The sequence below is a fragment of the Mustela nivalis genome (genome assembly GCF_964662115.1).
Source record: "Mustela nivalis genome assembly, chromosome: 7".
NCBI lineage: Eukaryota > Metazoa > Chordata > Mammalia > Carnivora > Mustelidae > Mustela > Mustela nivalis.
This window is the reverse complement of record NC_139026.1, coordinates 110,480,969-110,497,611: the sequence shown is the minus strand read 5'-3', so window position 1 is coordinate 110,497,611 and position 16,643 is coordinate 110,480,969. Positions and strand designations below refer to the sequence as shown.

At 48.5% G+C, this 16,643-nt stretch overlaps 1 long non-coding RNA gene across 1 annotated transcript; it reads left to right on the top strand.

Moving 5' to 3' along the window:
• The first annotated feature begins 773 nt into the window (after positions 1-773).
• LOC309868364 lies at positions 774-6,701 on the top strand. Its single transcript, XR_014313656.1, has 3 exons — positions 774-956; positions 1,462-1,559; positions 1,660-6,701. It is a non-coding gene; the product is annotated as an uncharacterized lncRNA (long non-coding RNA).
• The last annotated feature ends 9,942 nt before the right edge of the window (positions 6,702-16,643 follow it).

Here is a 16,643-nt window from a genome sequence, read left to right as displayed (position 1 = left end):
TCATGACCTGAGCCGAAGGCTGATGCTTAACGACTGAGCCACCCAGGCACTCCCATCTTTTTTTTTTTCCACTTAATTCATACTAAGCACCATGTTAATTTTTTTTCTTTAATTGAGACTTTTTAAAAAAAGATTTTATTTATCTATTTGACAGAGAGACATCGAGAGAGGGAACACAAGCAGGGGGAGTGGGAGAGGGAGTAGGCTTCTGACTGAGCGGGAAACCTGATGCAGGGCCTGATCGCAGGACCCTGGGATCACGACAGGTCTAAGGCAGACGCTTAACCACTAAGCCACTCAGGCGCCCCACCATGCTAATTTTCTTGCCTGTATTTAACTCTTAAAATTACCCTGTGACATAGGGGCTATTGTTGTGCCCATTCTACAGATGAAGAAGCAGAGATTAAGTGACTTGCCTGTGGGCACGGAGTGTGGAGGCAGTCTTTTAACTCAGGTTGGCCTTACTTGGAAGCCATTGGAGAGTATGAGGCATTTTTCAGTCATGGCCTTTTATTGGAATTATTTTGATCTTGAATTAGATTAGAAAGAGGGAAAGTCTTCTTTCGCCCACAGGGGCTAGCCCAGTGCTTCCCATATAGGAGGAAGCTATGAAAGATTTTCTGGCAGCAACAGCTGTTAACAAAGACAAGTGGAGAATTACATGCTGGTTTGTGGTGCAGTAAGATTGAACTTTACTTCGCCCTAATTAGTCAGTTGGTTTAATCACATTTGTGGTGCTTGCAGGCCTTAGAAGTTACAGCTGGAAGGGACCTTAGCACTCATCAACTCTAACTCCCACATTTCACAGCCAGAGAAACAGTTGCAGAAACGAGATGGCTTGTCCAAGGGCACACATCTCATTAGTTACAAAGCAAGGGCAAGATCAGAGCGGACTCCTACCACCCTGCGTCATTCTCCAATCTGATTCACAAATTCACCTCCTTTCTTCAAATCAGGTGAGATGAAAATCCAACAGTGGGAAATTTCCTCCAGGGCAGTGCCCCTGGTAGAAGGTGTGTGGGGGGGTCAGCCCCTCTTGCCCACCCTTTAACAGCAACTGCTGCTCCCTCTCCCCCACCCCATCCACATATTTGAGAGAGGGGCTACTCCTTGCCTTCTCCAAGACTATGTCTTCCTTCTCAAGTTCTCTCTTGCTTAGAAGAAAGGGATCGGTGAGCACTGATCCTTCTAACATGTACTGACTCCCTGCTAGGCGCACAGCCTTGGACTCCTAAGAGGAGACATGTGCTTGCTCCCAGTTCATGAGGGTGGTTCTTGGCCAGGGCCTGTTTTGCTCCCAGGGGACACTTGGCAGTGTCTGGGGACAGTTTGATTTTCATAACTGGGGGGAAGGGTGCCACTGGCATCTCAAGGGTAGAGGCCAGAGATGCTGCTGAAAATCCTATAATGCACAGGATGGGCCCCCACCACAAAGACTTCCTTGGTCCCAAATGTTGGTAGGGCCTTGGCTGGGAAACCCTGCTTTCCAAGGAGGAGCGAAGAACTGTCCACAGACGTCCTCCTAGAGAAGTTTCACCTGCCTCCTCCCATCCCACACAGTGAGTAGGTCTACTTTGACCTCTTCAGAGTCACTGGGTTTGGTGCCTGCCATTTCCATTGTCCATTTTCCATTTGGTATTTCCATTTTGTCTCCTACAGAATATGAAAAAACAATTTTATCGAGCACCAAAAGGGGCCTCAGCAGAATGCTTGGTGTGTGAGCTGTGTTTCATTAACTTTGCCTTGTCATTTCACTTCACCTGAGAAGTATGGAGTAGTTGAATTTGTGGGGTATTACCAAAGAGACAACAAGCTCAAAGAGGTTATGGGACTTGCCCAAGGTCATACCGCCATTCACTGTTTTGGTTTTTTTTTTTTTTTTTTTTTTAAAGATGTTATTTATTAGAGAAAGGGAGAGAGAGAAAACACAGGAAGGGGGAATAGCAGAGGGAGAAGCAGGCTCTCCACGAGCAGGGAGCCCAGTGCAGGGCTCTATCCCAGGACTCTCAGATCATGACCTGAGCCAAAGGCAGACATTTAACAAACTGAGCCACCCAGGCATCCCACCATTCACTTGTTTCAAACCCAGGTGCCTGCTATCCAGTCTTGTGCTGCTGCTACTTTCCGCAAAAATAGCATTGAGCAAGCAGACAGATTCGTAACACTTGGCAAATGGAAGCCAGATTTGTTTCCTCTGATCCACTCCCTGCTTGTCCACAAAATAGTACAGGAGACCTCTGAGTTGTATGTTAAGTATACCTCAATTATAATCTTTTTAAAAAAAGAACTCTCGGGGTGCCTGGGTGGCTCAGTGGGTTAAGCCTCAGCCTTCAGCTCAGGTCATGATCTCAGGATCCTGGGATCGAGCCCCACATCTGGCTCTTTGCTCGGCCGGGAGCCTGCTTCCCTTTCTCTCTCTGCCTGCCTCTCTGCCTACTTGTGATCTCTTTCTGTCAAATAAATAAATAAAATCTTAAAAAAAAAAAAAAAAAAAAAAGAAAGAACTCTCAGGAAATAGAGAAGCTTGGAGGTGAAGACAGGCTGGTCCACTCACTTCCCAGTTTCAGTGGCTTAAGCTTCTGAGATCTCAGGTGAGCCAGCAGTAACCCAAATTTAAATTCTAAATTGCCAAGGAGTCCTTGGGGGAGTCCTCACTACCCAGCTCCCAGCACAGCTCCCCTCCCTGGGAGGAGGCACTCTGGGGTTCCTCTCCTGTCTCCCCCACCCACTGAGGTCTTTAGTAATGGCTACCACAGACACTGGGGACTTATTAAACAGCACCAACTCGGAGCTTCTGACTACTGAACCCAGTCTGTTGTGACAACCTTTATTTTGGTAATAAGAATACACCGTATGTGTGTATGTCTGCATGTGTGCACATGCGCTGGTGCTTGTGAGCACAGGCAGGCTACCAGAAAGGTGGCCTTTATTCGAAATTTGGCCTCCCGGCCTCTTGGAGTGGCTTCCTGTTGCCCTCCATCCCAGGGATCTGCCTCCCTCGCGGCCTGGAATGGAGCTGGGCCCCTCCTGGCTTCTGCTCAGATGAACCCCTCGCTTCTAGCTCTCCCATGTCTGGCAGAGGGGCTGTGAGCCAAGTGGCCAGACCGTCACTGGCTCCGGGGCTGTGGATACCATAAACTCATTTTCCTTGGGGACACAGAGCTCCACGCATTACTTTCAGAAAGCACAACTGTTTTGTTTGAAATGGCTCCGGGAGGAGGGAGAGCCCAGGGCTCTGTACACATGTTCCTCCTTTGCCATTGGTGGGGAGCACGGTGGGGGGAAGGGGGGCCATGCAGGGTGTGCTGGGGAAGCGGGCACAGGAGGGGAGAGGCGGCTGCAGCTGCTGTGGCCGGGAAGTTTGGCTTGGGGAGGAATGGAGGGAGAGAATGCTAGGAAGAAGGGGTGGGACTTGGGGACAGGGGCGGTGTCACGGGAGAGGAGGGAGCAGGTGGTGACTTGTTTATCTGCTCAGCTGTTTTGTGTCCAGGAGCCTGGGAGAGAGACAGAAGCAGCTGGGAGGAGAGAAAGCCACCCGGCCAGGGGCCCTCCCGGTCCTTCTGCCCTACCACAGGTTCTGAAACTAAAGCAAAACCACCGGAGAGTGATTCACGGGGGGATAGCCTGCTGTCCCCCGACTCAGAAAGGTTTCTTTGGGGCCCATCTGCAAACCTCCGCCGCGCAAACACCCTGGCAATGCCCTCCCGGCCTCAGCGCCACAGTGACTATGGGTAGGCATTCCTGCTGGGTTACTCCGGGCACACACTCACATAAATGTTCCTGGGCCTCAGTGAGCTGTGCTCCCGCGTGTGACTTGGCACAGTCCTCAGGGGGCCAAACCAGCTAGCTCTTCACCTTCCTATCAGCACGGACCAAGCCAATGAAAACCGTCCCTGGCGGGAAAGAGATAGCTGAACCCACCCCTGCTCTGGTCTCCCCCTTGACTCCCTTCACTTTCAAGTCAGCCCAGTTTGGATTTCCCTCTTCAACTGCCCAAGACCTTATTGGTCCCCTTCGCGCCTCAGTGCTTGCCTCATTTCCATGCTAAATCATTTGGCAGCAGGGCTGGGCTTGATGTCTTTTGACCTGGTTGGTAAACACACCACCGCTCTCGGCACGGGAGTGTCCGGAGCAAAGTCACGCTTTCATTTATACTGCAGTTTCTGGAGTTTGCTAGGTCCGCCCCTTGGCTCTTTCTCCCTCTTACTATTTTCTTGTTGTTTGTTTAGATGAGAACATTTATGGGAACCTCCGTAGAGGACTCCCTTTCCCTCCTCCCCTGGAGGCGGGTCTGATGCCTGAGGACTTTCTCTGCCTCCGTTTTGGCGCACAAAGCCGGGGCATCTCTGTTGACAAAGGGCCTGCTTCCCTGGCACCGAGCCTGGTGGCTGGGGACTGAGGACCGTGTACGAAACGCAGATGCCTTTCCCTAACGTCTCCGATGCAGTTGGTGGCCACGGGCTCCCCGAAGCAGCCAAAAACAACTCAGGAAGACCACAAGTCCCAGCTTGCTGCTCTCTGAGCACAGTGCCCCTTAGAACTATGGTGCCCACAGGGTGGGAAGCCTGGCAGAGGCCTGTGGGAAGACTGACATACAGATTTGGGCAAGGCAGAATAGTGAGACCGTCTTGTGCGGTGGTGAAGGGGACAGACAGCCTCCTGGAAGAGGCTGGCCCCAGTGGGAAGGGCTGGGTGTGTGGGGTCAGCTTCTAACTTCTAGTTAGTACCCGCTTTGCTGCTAACCAGTGAGGTGGTGGAGGGCCAGGCACCTCTCTGCTCTGGGCCTTGCTGTGGAAAGCGTGGGGTGGGAGGCTCTGATTTCATTGTCCTTTTCTACGTTCTTGCTTTTAGAATGCTAATTTCTTTGCCTATAGCCCATTTCCTTCTGCAGAGGCCAGGTAACCCAATAAAATAACACCTCCCTGGTGGTTAGTAACACAGCCAGCTCCAGTGACTGCTTGTTTTCCTGACCCCAGGGGCTCTGACCATAGCCCCAGTTAAAACTTTCATCAGGAGGAAGCTCTGGAAGCTTCGCTCTTACAGTTCAGGAATTCCAAAGGGCAGAAGAGCCAGGATACCATCGTTCAGCGCTTCCTGGGCACGTTGGTCCTTCCATACACCTCCTGCACCGCGTAAGCCTTTGCCTTCTGAGGGAAGTGCCCTGAGCGCCACTGATAACAGTCACATCACTGCTCTTGGGCTTCAGATGTTTGTTCTGAGAGGTTAGTCTGTGACCGACATTGCTGGACCCGAAGGAGTACCAAGGACGGAAATGATCTGGTTCTGATCCTATAGTGTTGACTGACCTGTTGGGGGCCAGAGTTTATGTATGAGACCGTGAGAGGACAGTTCTGTCATACATCTCCCATGTCTCCCTACAACCTTAATGAACGTGGGAAAAGAAGGTGCCAGTGGAATTTCTTCCTTATGTTTAAGAAAACTAGCTATGAGAAAAGTATCTAGGTAGATTGTACTCAGAAAAGCTTTGTCAAGTGTGTTTGCAGTCCGAACAATAGTAATACCAGCTACTGTTTACTGGGTGTCTGATATATGGGCCATGAATGTTGGCAGATATTTTACAAATATTATCTTATTGGGTTCTTTTATGAGAGAGGTGCTATTAAAATCTCCATTTTAGGGGCACCCGGGTGGCTCAGTTGGTTAAGCCACTGCCTTTGGCTTGGGTCATGATCCCAGGGTCCTGGGATAGAGCCCCTCTTGGGGCTCTCTGCTCAGCAGGAAGCCTCCTTCTCCCTCTCCCACTCCCCTGCTTGTGTTCCCTCTATTTCCATGTGTCTCTCTCTCTGTGTCAGATAAACAAACAAAATCTTAAAAAAAAAAAAAAATCTCCATCTTAGGTGAGGAAATTTATGCTCAAAGATCAATACATTTTTGGCAGAGCCAGTATTGAACTCCAAGGCCAGCACCAGCCTTTTAGAGAAATTTCAAGCAGTCTTGGCTGATATGGCTGATTCTTTACTTGCAGATGGTATTTGCCCCAGCATTGGTGATGCAAATGCCCAAGGCCCAGACCCCTGTGGTCCCCACTCCAGCCCTTTGCAACCCAGCAGTATCAATCTGACTGCTGAACTTCTTGGGAGCTGGCTTCTGAGGCTTTATGTTCCTCCATTCTGTGTGCCGCTGGTCGGGCTTGATGACCGTCTGCCTCCCAGGGATATCAATACAGGGCTCTCTGGCCAATGCAGGGAGCCAGGCTTCTGCGGTTGACTTCGTTGCTTGCTTATCCCAATCAAATTTAAGAAATTTAAGAGTATCTATTGTATGCAAAATCCTACAGTAATGGAGGTTTTGGTGGGGAGATAGATAAACCAGGCATGATTCTTCTCCTCAAGGAGCTTATAATCTCCAAAAATATTCTTCAGATCTGTATATTTTTAAAAGATTTTGTTTATTTATTTATTTGACAGAGAGAGAGAGAGAGAAAGAGAGAGAGAGAAAGAGATCACAAGTAGGCAGGGAGGCAGGCAGGGGGGAAGGGTAAAAGCAGGCCTGCTGAGCAGAGAGCCCTGTGCAGGACTCTATCCCAAGACCCTGAGATCATGACCTGAGCTGAAGGCAAAGGCTTATCCCAGAGCCACCCACGTGCCCCCAAATCTGTATTTTTGGCCCACTTTTTCATATGAGTTACATGATAATTTTCTCAAGCCCTGTAGAGTTGTTCACTGGTGTTTTATGGAAAATATGCTAAGTCTGCCAATTGGGGAATATCAACCTCATTTTTGATCTTTAAAGATTTTATTTATTTGACAGACAGAGATCACAAGTAGGCAGAGAGGCAAGCAGAGAGAGGGGGCGGGGAAGCAGGCTTCCTGCTGAGCAGAGAGCCCAATGCGGAGGCTCCATCCCAGGACCCTGAGACCATGACCCGAGCTGAAGGCAGAGGCTTTAGCCCACTGAGCCACCCAGGCACCCCTTATTTTTGATCTTTAGAGCCAGGAATGACTTTCTACTCTGGTAAATGGTTCTAACTTCAGGGCCCAGCCTTGCTGCCCATTATCATACTATGCTATTTATTTTGTCTAGTTTTATTGAGATGAAATTGACTCATAACATTGTGTAAGCCTAAAGTGTACAGTATATTGATTGATAATTTACATCTTACTGTACTATTTTTTTTTAAATCTTACTGTTTAACTGTTCCTTTTCTCACTGAGAGTGATGCCCGGGAGGGGCTTCCACTTTTCTGTATAGGGTCTCTCTCTCTCTCTCTCGATCTCTCTCTCTCTCAGGGGCTGCCTGTATGGGAGACACATTTATCTTCACTCCAGGTCACCATTTAGGAATCCCACTTTCGTTGTCCAGCCCCAGAACTAGTTCTTCCTGGTCTGGTTCTAGAAGCCTCAGCAGTCTGAGCTCATTCAAGCCTCAGAGTCCAGGCTAGAATAGCAGGGGAGCCCAATAGCTGGGCAGAATGGCAAGGGAAAGGACCAGGTGGGCAAAACTTAACCACAGGGGTGCCTGGGTGGGTCAGTGGGTTAAAGCCTCTGCCTTCGGCTCAGGTCATGATCCCAGGGTCCTGGGATTGAGCCCCACTTCGGGCTCTCTACTCAGCAGGGAGCCCGCTTCTCTTCCTCTCTCTCTGCCTGCCTCTCTGCCTACTTGTGATCTCTGTTTGTCAAATAAATAATAAAGTCTTTAAAAAAAAAAAAAAACTTCACCAACAGAGGCCATGGCTTCAGGTCTTCATACTATGGTCATCCTCATTTGGTCTGTAAACTTCTTGTTATGAAAGGTTTTTTTCCCCCATTTTCAAAAAGATTTTATTTAGGGGTACTTGGGTGATTCAGTCAGTTAAGTAGCTGCCTTTGGCTCAGCTCATGATCTCAGGGCCCTGGGATAGAGCCCCCTCATTGGACTCCCTGCTCATTGGGAGCTTGCTCCTCCCTCTTCCTCTGCTGCTCCCACTGCTTGTGATCTCTCTCTCTCTCTCTCTCATAAACAAAATCTTAAAAAAAAAAAATAGGGATGCCTGGGTGGCTCAGTTGGTTAAGCAGCTGCCTTCGGCTCAGGTCATGATCCCAGCGTCCTGGGATCGAGTCCCACATCCCTGCGAAGCAAGGAGCCCGCTTCTCCCTCTGACTCTGCCTTCCACTCTGTCTGCCTGTGCTCGCTCTCGCTCGCTCTCTCTCTGACAAATAAATAAATAAAATCTTAAAAAAAAAAAAAGATTTAAAAAAAAAAATAAAAATTGTACTTACTTGAGAGAGAGCAAGAGCATGAGAGGGGAGGGGCAGAGGGAGAGGGACAAGCAGACTCCCCACTGAGCAGGAAGCCTAATGTGGGGCTCAATCCCAGGGTCCTGGGATCACAGACTGAGCCAAAATTTTAAGAGTCAGGTGCTCAACTGACCGAGTCACATTTTTATTATGTTTAAAATACACACAGAAGAGTAGAAAGAATAGTACAAAGAATATTCATATATGTACCACCCAGATTAAAAAATGATTAAAATTTTGCCATATTTGCTCATTTATCATCTATCTACGGACTTCCGTATTATCTCTATGTCTCTGAATCCTTTTAAAGTAAATTATAAACAGTGACTTTTCTCCTTTAAGTACATCTCCAGAAAGTAAGGATATTGCCCTCTATAGTCATAATACCATTGTCACACTTAACAAAATGAAAATAATTATCTAATTTAATCTAATAAAAAGGCCATGTTCAAATTTCCCCATTTGCTCCCAAATATCTTTTGAAGTTGGTTTTTTGAAACGAGGACACAATCAGGCTCATACATTTGCATTTTATTGTTATTTCTCTCAATTCTATTTTAATAACTTAATAATTAGATTTAATAAATCAATTATTAAATTTAATATTAAATAACTTAATAAATTATTTAATAAACCCATTTTAACAACAACCATAATCACTTCACCTTTTATAGTTGTCGATTTTCAAAGAGACAGGTACTGACCTGTATATCTTATATACTATTGCAGACCATGAATTTGTCTAATTATTTCCCCAGACTGTCATTTAACTTGTTCCATTATCTGTATATTTCCTGTAAACTGAAAGTTAGATCTAAAAGGTTTGCTTAGATTCTGGTTAAAACTTCTTGGCCAGAACACATCTTAGGTATTGCCTCTAGTTCTATATTAATAGTGGAAGCTGTCATCAGCAGGTTATTTCCAGGGTGGAGGACAGGTGAGAAGGGGGCAGAGTGTGGGCTGGAAGGTTCCTGGGCCTTCCCTCAGCTGGTTACCGTAACAAATCTCAGAATGTGTGTCAGGGTAGAGGGGCCATCCTTGTCTGGCTGGGAGCCTGAGAGGCAGGCTCGGGCTCAGGCCTCACTGACAGAAAGGAGTTGTTCAGACCCTGAGCAGCAGCTCAAGGCCTTTCCCAGGAGCTCAGTGACAACTCTGGCCCCCTTTTTCTGGATTTGGGTGGCAGTGATGCAACATGCTCAAAGGAAAAAGGACAAACTTTGGAGGCAGAGTGAGCACTGCAATTTTTTAGCCTTTTGGTCTCAGGCAAGTCACTTGAACTCCTGGAACCTTGGTTTCCTCGCCCGTGAAATGGGCCCTATAATTATGCCACTTAACAGAGTAGTTTTAGGGATTAGCACTATGACAAGGGATACCTGGCACACAGTGAGTGGGTGCTCGGTAATTGGGAGCTACTGTCAGCGAATAGAGCTTTGGGTTTAGTCCGGGGGCTAGGGCCAGTACTTGGGGCTGCCCCCTCACGCTCCCACAATAGGGTGACTGAGTACTCTTCCCCCAGGTGCTGGGGTGGGGTGAGGCTTGAAGCAGCTGTAGCCCTAGCTGACATAAGGGACTATTAATTCTCTAATTAAAACAAGCCAGTGGGTGGAGGTTGGCGGCAAACAAAGCCATTTCATAGGTCTTCAGGGCTGGCCACCAGTATGTGGTTTGCCGGATGACCCTCTTTGCTTGCTTCTTAATTTAATCCAGGATGGCTGCTGGAAGTCCATCTGCTGTGGCAAGGTCTGTGCCTTTGTCCTCTGTTTCCTTGGTTAACCTCAAAGTCTTTTGTTCTATGGTTTTTAGGTCATATCATTTGTGCATAAACTCTGGAGTTAAAATGAGGAAAAACTCAACCTCTGGATTTTGGTTCAGGTCATAATCTCAGGGTCGTGGAATCAAACCCCACGTTGGCTCTGTGCTCAGCATGGAGTCTGCCTGAGTTTTTCTCCCTCTGCCCCTGCTGGGGCACGGGCACATACTCTCACTTGTCTCTCAAATAAATAAATAATTCTTTCTTTAAAAAAAAAAAAAAGATTTATTTATTTGACATAGAGAGCACAAACAGGGAGAGGGGCAGAAGGAGAGGGAGAAGCAGGCTTCCCACTGAACGGGGAGCCCTACACAGGCTCTATCCCAGGATTCTGGTATTATGACCTGAGCATGAGGCAGGTGCTCAACCGACTGAACCTCCCAGGCAACTCCCAATAAATAAATCTTTAAAAACAAAAAAACCCGTGCCAACATAACCTGGTTGAATGTGGCTTTCTACATGAGTGACCCACCCCAAAATATGGTTAGTGAATTGAACAAATGATGGAAAGCAGGGAGGTGTCCTCGGCAATAGGAGTTGTGATTCAAATGTTATACTTTGGTCAGGATGCTTTTGGTTTCAAATAACAGAATGCATAGGTAGAAGTGGCCTTAGCAATAAGAACATATCTTGTCTCATGTAACCAGAAGTCCAGAAGGAAAGGTCTGGATGATGTGGGAGCTCAGCAACACCAGGGCTCTGTTTCAGCTTCTCTGTGATTCTCTCGGTTTTGCCCTCATGATCACAAGGTGGCTGTTGTAGCACCAAGTATTACATATTGTTGTGACAATAAGCAAAGATGGCAAAAGAGGGGAATCTGCTCCAAAAATCCCCAGCTGAGATCAATACCCCCTTCTGTCTCTGACTAGTGTGGGTCATATGCCTACTCCTAAGTCAGTCAAAGAAACCTGAGTCCCCAGAATGGATCAAGCCAGTCATACTTCACTCCCTAGGGCTGGGTACACCTTCCCTGAAAACATCGCTGCTCTGAATGAAATGGTAAGGAGCAAAGAAAGAATTGGGGAGATAACTAGCATTGTCTACCTGAGTAACAACAGAAAGTCATCCTCAGATCGGCTGTCACAAGCTCCGTGAGAAGTGTGTCTGCATTGATTCTAGCAAATTTAAGCCAAAAAACAAGACTCGAGAAATGCCATCTTTATGTGCAAGGAGAGGTAGAGTCCAAAGAGATAGCAAGAAAAGAAGCAAACTCTGAGCTTTCTTTGACCATATCAGGTACAAACCCTAATCAAAAGTTTCAAAATAAGACATATGGCTTTGTTTTCAGAGAAGTTTGCTCCAGTAAAAAGAGCAGCTCCTTTTTGGTAAGAACCAAAAATTATCTGTGTCACAACAAAACAGTCACAACGGTTCTGCCATCTGCCAAGAGCTGTACAGACAGGTGCCTGGGGCTGCAGGGCAAACATTTGGGGCCATGGTTCTGGGGCCCCCTCCTGGGCCCCCTCTCTGATTTCATGAGGAACTAGCAAGTACATGTTTGTCTGAAAGGAGCAGGTAATAGTTTTGCCTTGTATAAAGGAAGGTCAAATTTTTCCCAATCTCCTGATTTTTCAAGAGGTTAAAATTTGGGGCTCAGTGGGTTAAAGCCTCTGCCTTCGGCTCAGGTCAGGGTCCTGGGATCGATCCCCACATCCATCCCCACATCTGGCTCTCTGCTCAGCAGGGAGCCTGCTTCCTCCTCTCTCTCTCCCTGCCTCTCTCCCTACTTGTGATCTCTGTCTGTCAAATAAATAAATAAAATCTTAAAAAAAAAAAAAGAGGTTAAAATTTAAAACTTTTATCTGAAATCATCTCAATTTAGAAAACTAACAAAAAATTTTTTTAAAATATTTTAAATCTGGTGGACCAAACACAACATCTGTGGGTCATATTTTGACTGGCAGGTAAATGAGCATAAAGGTTATGATTGGGGTAATGGAAATGTTCTAAAAGTACTGAAGATAATGCTTGTACAGTTCAACTTGGTAGGTTTACTAAAAATCATTCAATTGGACAGTTGAAATAGATGAATTATGTAAAATGTGCCTCAAGAAAGAATAATTTTTTATTTATTTTATTTTTTAATTTTTTAACCTTAAGACTGCAGACTGCTTATGAACTAGAGTATTTTTTCCTAAGCCCTGCTTTTGGCTTTGTAAAGGCACCGCCCTTGCTGATCCATGAGGATCGACAACCTCAGTTTACAAGAGAGGGAGTAGAGCCTAGTAGTTACCATGTGGGCCACGGGGTCAAGTGAGTTCAATTCTACCTCCCCCAATTACTAGCCAGGGGACTATAGGCAAGTTAATTCTCTAAGCTAGTTACCTTCCTGAGACTCATTTTCTCATCTCTACAATGGAATGGTAATAATACCTAGAAGACTGAGTGGAATAATACAATACATGTAAAACATCTGGCACAATGTCTTTTTATTTTTTTTTTAAGATTTTATTTATTTGACAGAGAGAGGCACAGTGGGAGAGGGAACACAAGCAGGGGGAGTGGGAGAGGGAGAAGCAGGCCTCCCTCCAAGCAGGGAGCCTGACATGGGGCTCGATCCCAGGACCCTGGGATCCTGACCCAAGCAGAAGGCAGACGCCTAACGACTGAGCCACCCAGGCGCCCCACAATATGAGTCTTGAAGAAATAATATATTTGTTTTTAGGAGTTCTCACCACAAAGCTTACCCTATGTATTTTGAACCCAGACTGTGGGTCTCTCCTTCTCCTTCCTGGAAGCTGGGTGATCCTCAAGGCTACTGCTGTTGAGTGAGGTAGACCGAGAACACCACTGCTGATGCTCCTTAGTGCCTGGAAGGAGGGCTCCCGCCACGCCTCAGAGGTTCAGAGTGCTCACAAGTTGTCAACCCACATTTTCAGCCTGAAGAGATGAGATTCGGGACTTCCTAGGGTTTCTAGGAGCTGTGTGCATGTCTGCAGGAGAGAGTAGTGTCCCCAGAGAAATTCAGGTCTAAGCTCCTTTTCTTTAGGAATTCAAGGAGGGTAGATTCACATCTTTCCGTTCCTGTAGTTAAAGCCAGATTCCCCCTGGCTTTACTGCAGTGAACTGCTGGTGTCCTTTGGTGGTGACACAGAAGAAACACAGGAGACATTGAATGAGGATGCTGTGACCCCCCGCCCCTCTGCTGGCTGTCAGTTTTTCTGTCTGTCTCCATCTGTGGGCTGCATGTGAGGCAGGCGGCTGGGGGACCCAGCCATGTGGAAGCCTGCACTAGCCATCTCCCCTCACCCTGCGGACCTCCACTCCGCACCAACAAATGCTGCTTCTGAAAGGGCCACGGGACACTCCCTTTTTCCATGAAAGTGAATTCTAATCTCCTTGGTGTTTTAGAGATGTTCCCCACATATCACCACAGGAAAGGTGCTTTGGCCCTCACTGGGGCCGGCCCACTGCCCCCTGTGGACTGCCCAGCATAGAGGGCAGCGAGGCCCCACCAGCAGAGCCCCCAGCATCCCTGAGAAACCTAGGAGGGGCCCATCTGCAGGCTAGGCACAGGCACCCTGGGGGTGAGCATATGGGGGCCTTTCGGACCTGCCCCGTGGGGTTCAGGAGAGGTGAGGAGACCCTGCCTGCTCTCCCAGGCCAGTCTGGACTCTGGGCCCCAAAAATGTAGAGGAGAGAGAATCAGTTCCCTGGGCTGTGTGTCCTTTGCCTTGCTGGGATTCTGTTTGTCTCTCTGATCCTATAGGCTCCCCCTCCTGCCCACATGTGGTCCCCTGATGCCTGGTGCAGTCAGTGAGCAGCCCGGGCCTCCCACCGAATTGGGCCTGCTTCCTGGTGGGCCAGCAGGTCCTCCGCCAGCGCTGAGGGGTTGGGCTGAGCTGGGAAGGGGGCACGGGGGTGAACCTCTGTGCCCGGTCCAGTCAAGCTGCCTCCATCAGGTATGTGTGCAGAGGTGGGGAACCCCTTTCCTCCTCCGCCCCCGAGGGGGAAGCTTTCAGTTCACACTGGGTGTTGGGGAATGTTGCAGGGTGGGGGGTGGGTGGGACGGTGTTGAGCAGAGCAAGACTCGTGCTGGAAGGGTGATTTTGGAAACTTAAAAACTGCAGATCTGGAGGCGTCCGCATGATGGAGGTGTGATGACTGCTGGCTTTTATGATCTAGAGCCCAAATCTGCAGCAGGACTGATGGCCCAGGCTGGTGACCACTTCCCCGTCCCCGCTGCCGCTGTCTTCCCCATTCTGAAGGCCCACAGCGGTTGAGGTCTGTGCCACGCCAGTGAGAACTTGGCCATGCGCTGCCCAGGGGTGTTCCTGTTGCACCGACAGAGCTGGTCCGGCCTCCCCAGCAAGAGTTAGGGGCTCCTTCAGGACTGGGATGGGGCGGCTGGTACTACCCTGACCTCCAGCTTCTTGATGGCACCAGATGAAACCTGCTTTGCACCGGGGGCCTCGTCTCTCAGCTCTTACGACTTTACCTTCACAATACTTGGCCTAGGGAGGCCCTCAGTTCATGGTTCTTAGATGAACGAGTGATATTCTTTTCATTCATAAAGGACAAGAAAGACCTTTCTGAAAATTTGCAGGGGTGCTTAGAGGTGCTCTGCTGATAACACAGTTGTCTTCTCTCCACTGTCCCTTCCTTCACCTACGAAGATGGATTGTTCTTAGTATTTCTTATTCAGTAATGCCCTGGAATGACTTGCAGCCTTCTGAAATTCATACATCCACGAAGATGGGACCTTTAAAGAAGTTAAATGAGGGGCGCTTTGGTGGCTCAGTTGTTAAGTGTCTGCCTTCTGCTCAGGTCAGGATCCCAGGATCCCAGGGTCCTGCGTCCGGCTCCTTGCTCAGCCAGGAGCCTGCTTCTCCCTTGCCTGCTCTGCCTGCCGCTCCCCCTGCTGTGTTCCCTCTCTCACTGTCTCTCTCTTTCTGTCAAATAAATAAATGAAATCTTAAAAAAAATATATTTTATTTACTTATTTGAGAGGAGATAGAGAGAGAGAGAGGGCATGAGCAGGAGGGGCAGAGGGAGAGGGAGAAAAACTGTCAAGCAGATGCCACCCTGAGCGCTGAGCGTGGAGCCTGACATGGGGCTTGATGCCATGCCCCCAAGATCACCACCCCGGCCGAAACCCAGAGTCAGACGCTTAACTGACTGCGCCACCCAGATGCCCCTGGTGTCCTCCTAAGAAAAAGAAATTTGGACATACAGTGGGACACCAGAGGTGCGCGCACACACACACACACACACACACAGGAAAGGCCACCTGAGGACGCAGAGAGAGGCAGCCACCTGCAAGACACGTGGAGAGCCTCAAGAGAAACCGGATCGGCTGCCACTTTGATCTTGGACGTGTGGCCTCCAGAACTGTAAGGAAGTAAATATCTGCCGTCCAAGCCCCCAGTCTGTGGTACTTTGTTGTGTTTTTTCAGGAGTCATAGCAAAGCAATACAAATAGAGAAGTTGAGACCCCCCAGAAGGGAAGTAACTTCTGTCACATATCAAGTGCCCAGGCTTTCTGGAAATCCCCCACTGGTATGTATCACGTGTGTGGGAGTTCCCAAAGGGGCACTACAGTCCAGCGGTGTCTTGGGCTTACACTTTCTGATACACCAACAAAGAGGGTCCCTGTCTCCATCAAGAATTCTTTCCCTAGGGGCTCCTGTGCAGCTCAGAGGGTTAAGCGTTTGCCTTCAGCTCAGGTCATGATCCCAGGCTCCTGGGATAGAGCCCTGCATCAGGCTCTCTGCTCAGTGGGAAGCCTGCTTCTCCTTCTTCCTCTGCCCCTCCCTGTGCTTACACTCTCTCATGCTCTCTGTCAAATAAATAAATAAAATCTTAAAGAAAAAGAAAGATTTCTTTCCCTTAAAAAAAAAAAACTCTTTCCCTGACCCTGGCCTGTCCGAACTCTTTCCTACTCTCTCACACATGTAAGCACCCCCGTGACGGGTGTCATTTCACACTGTATGGAAGAATAGGACACGAGCTGCGCATGGTTGAGATGACCCCCAAGAACATTCTCCCAGGAGTTGCCTCTTTGCCTAGGTGGACCACACTAGACAGTCCGTTCAATCCGTTTTAAGCTGTTGGGGCCATCTGGGTAGAGGTAGGGGCGCATGGAGGCGAACTCCTAGGCACCTGCCAAGAAGCTGCATGTCAGGTGGGCATACGGAGATATGAGTCTGAACAATTCATGGGGAAAGACAAGGGAGACATAAATGGGCAGAAGACCAAAAGGCAGCTAATGAGTGGAGTCCTGACTGACCCGTTTGGACAACAGCCTGTTTGTTGACGAGATCCAAGGGGAGGCCAGGGCCCCAGGGGCCTTGGGTGGGCAGACTCTCTCCACAACTCAGTCCCCAGAGTTCTCTCTTGTGTGCCTAAAACTCTCCCTCTCTTTTCTCCTACAGGTGCCTAGAAAAGCTGATTTTCCCCCTGAGTTCCTGTTTCCTGGGTCTGCTGTGGATCATCCTCTGCCAGCTTTTTTTTCCCCTTAAGATTTTATTTATTTATTTGACAGAGAGAGAGCACAAGCAGGGGGAACAGCAGAAGGAGAGGGAGAATCAGACTCCCTGCTGAGCAGGGAGCACGATGTGGGTCTCGATCTCAGGACACTGAGATCATGACCTGAG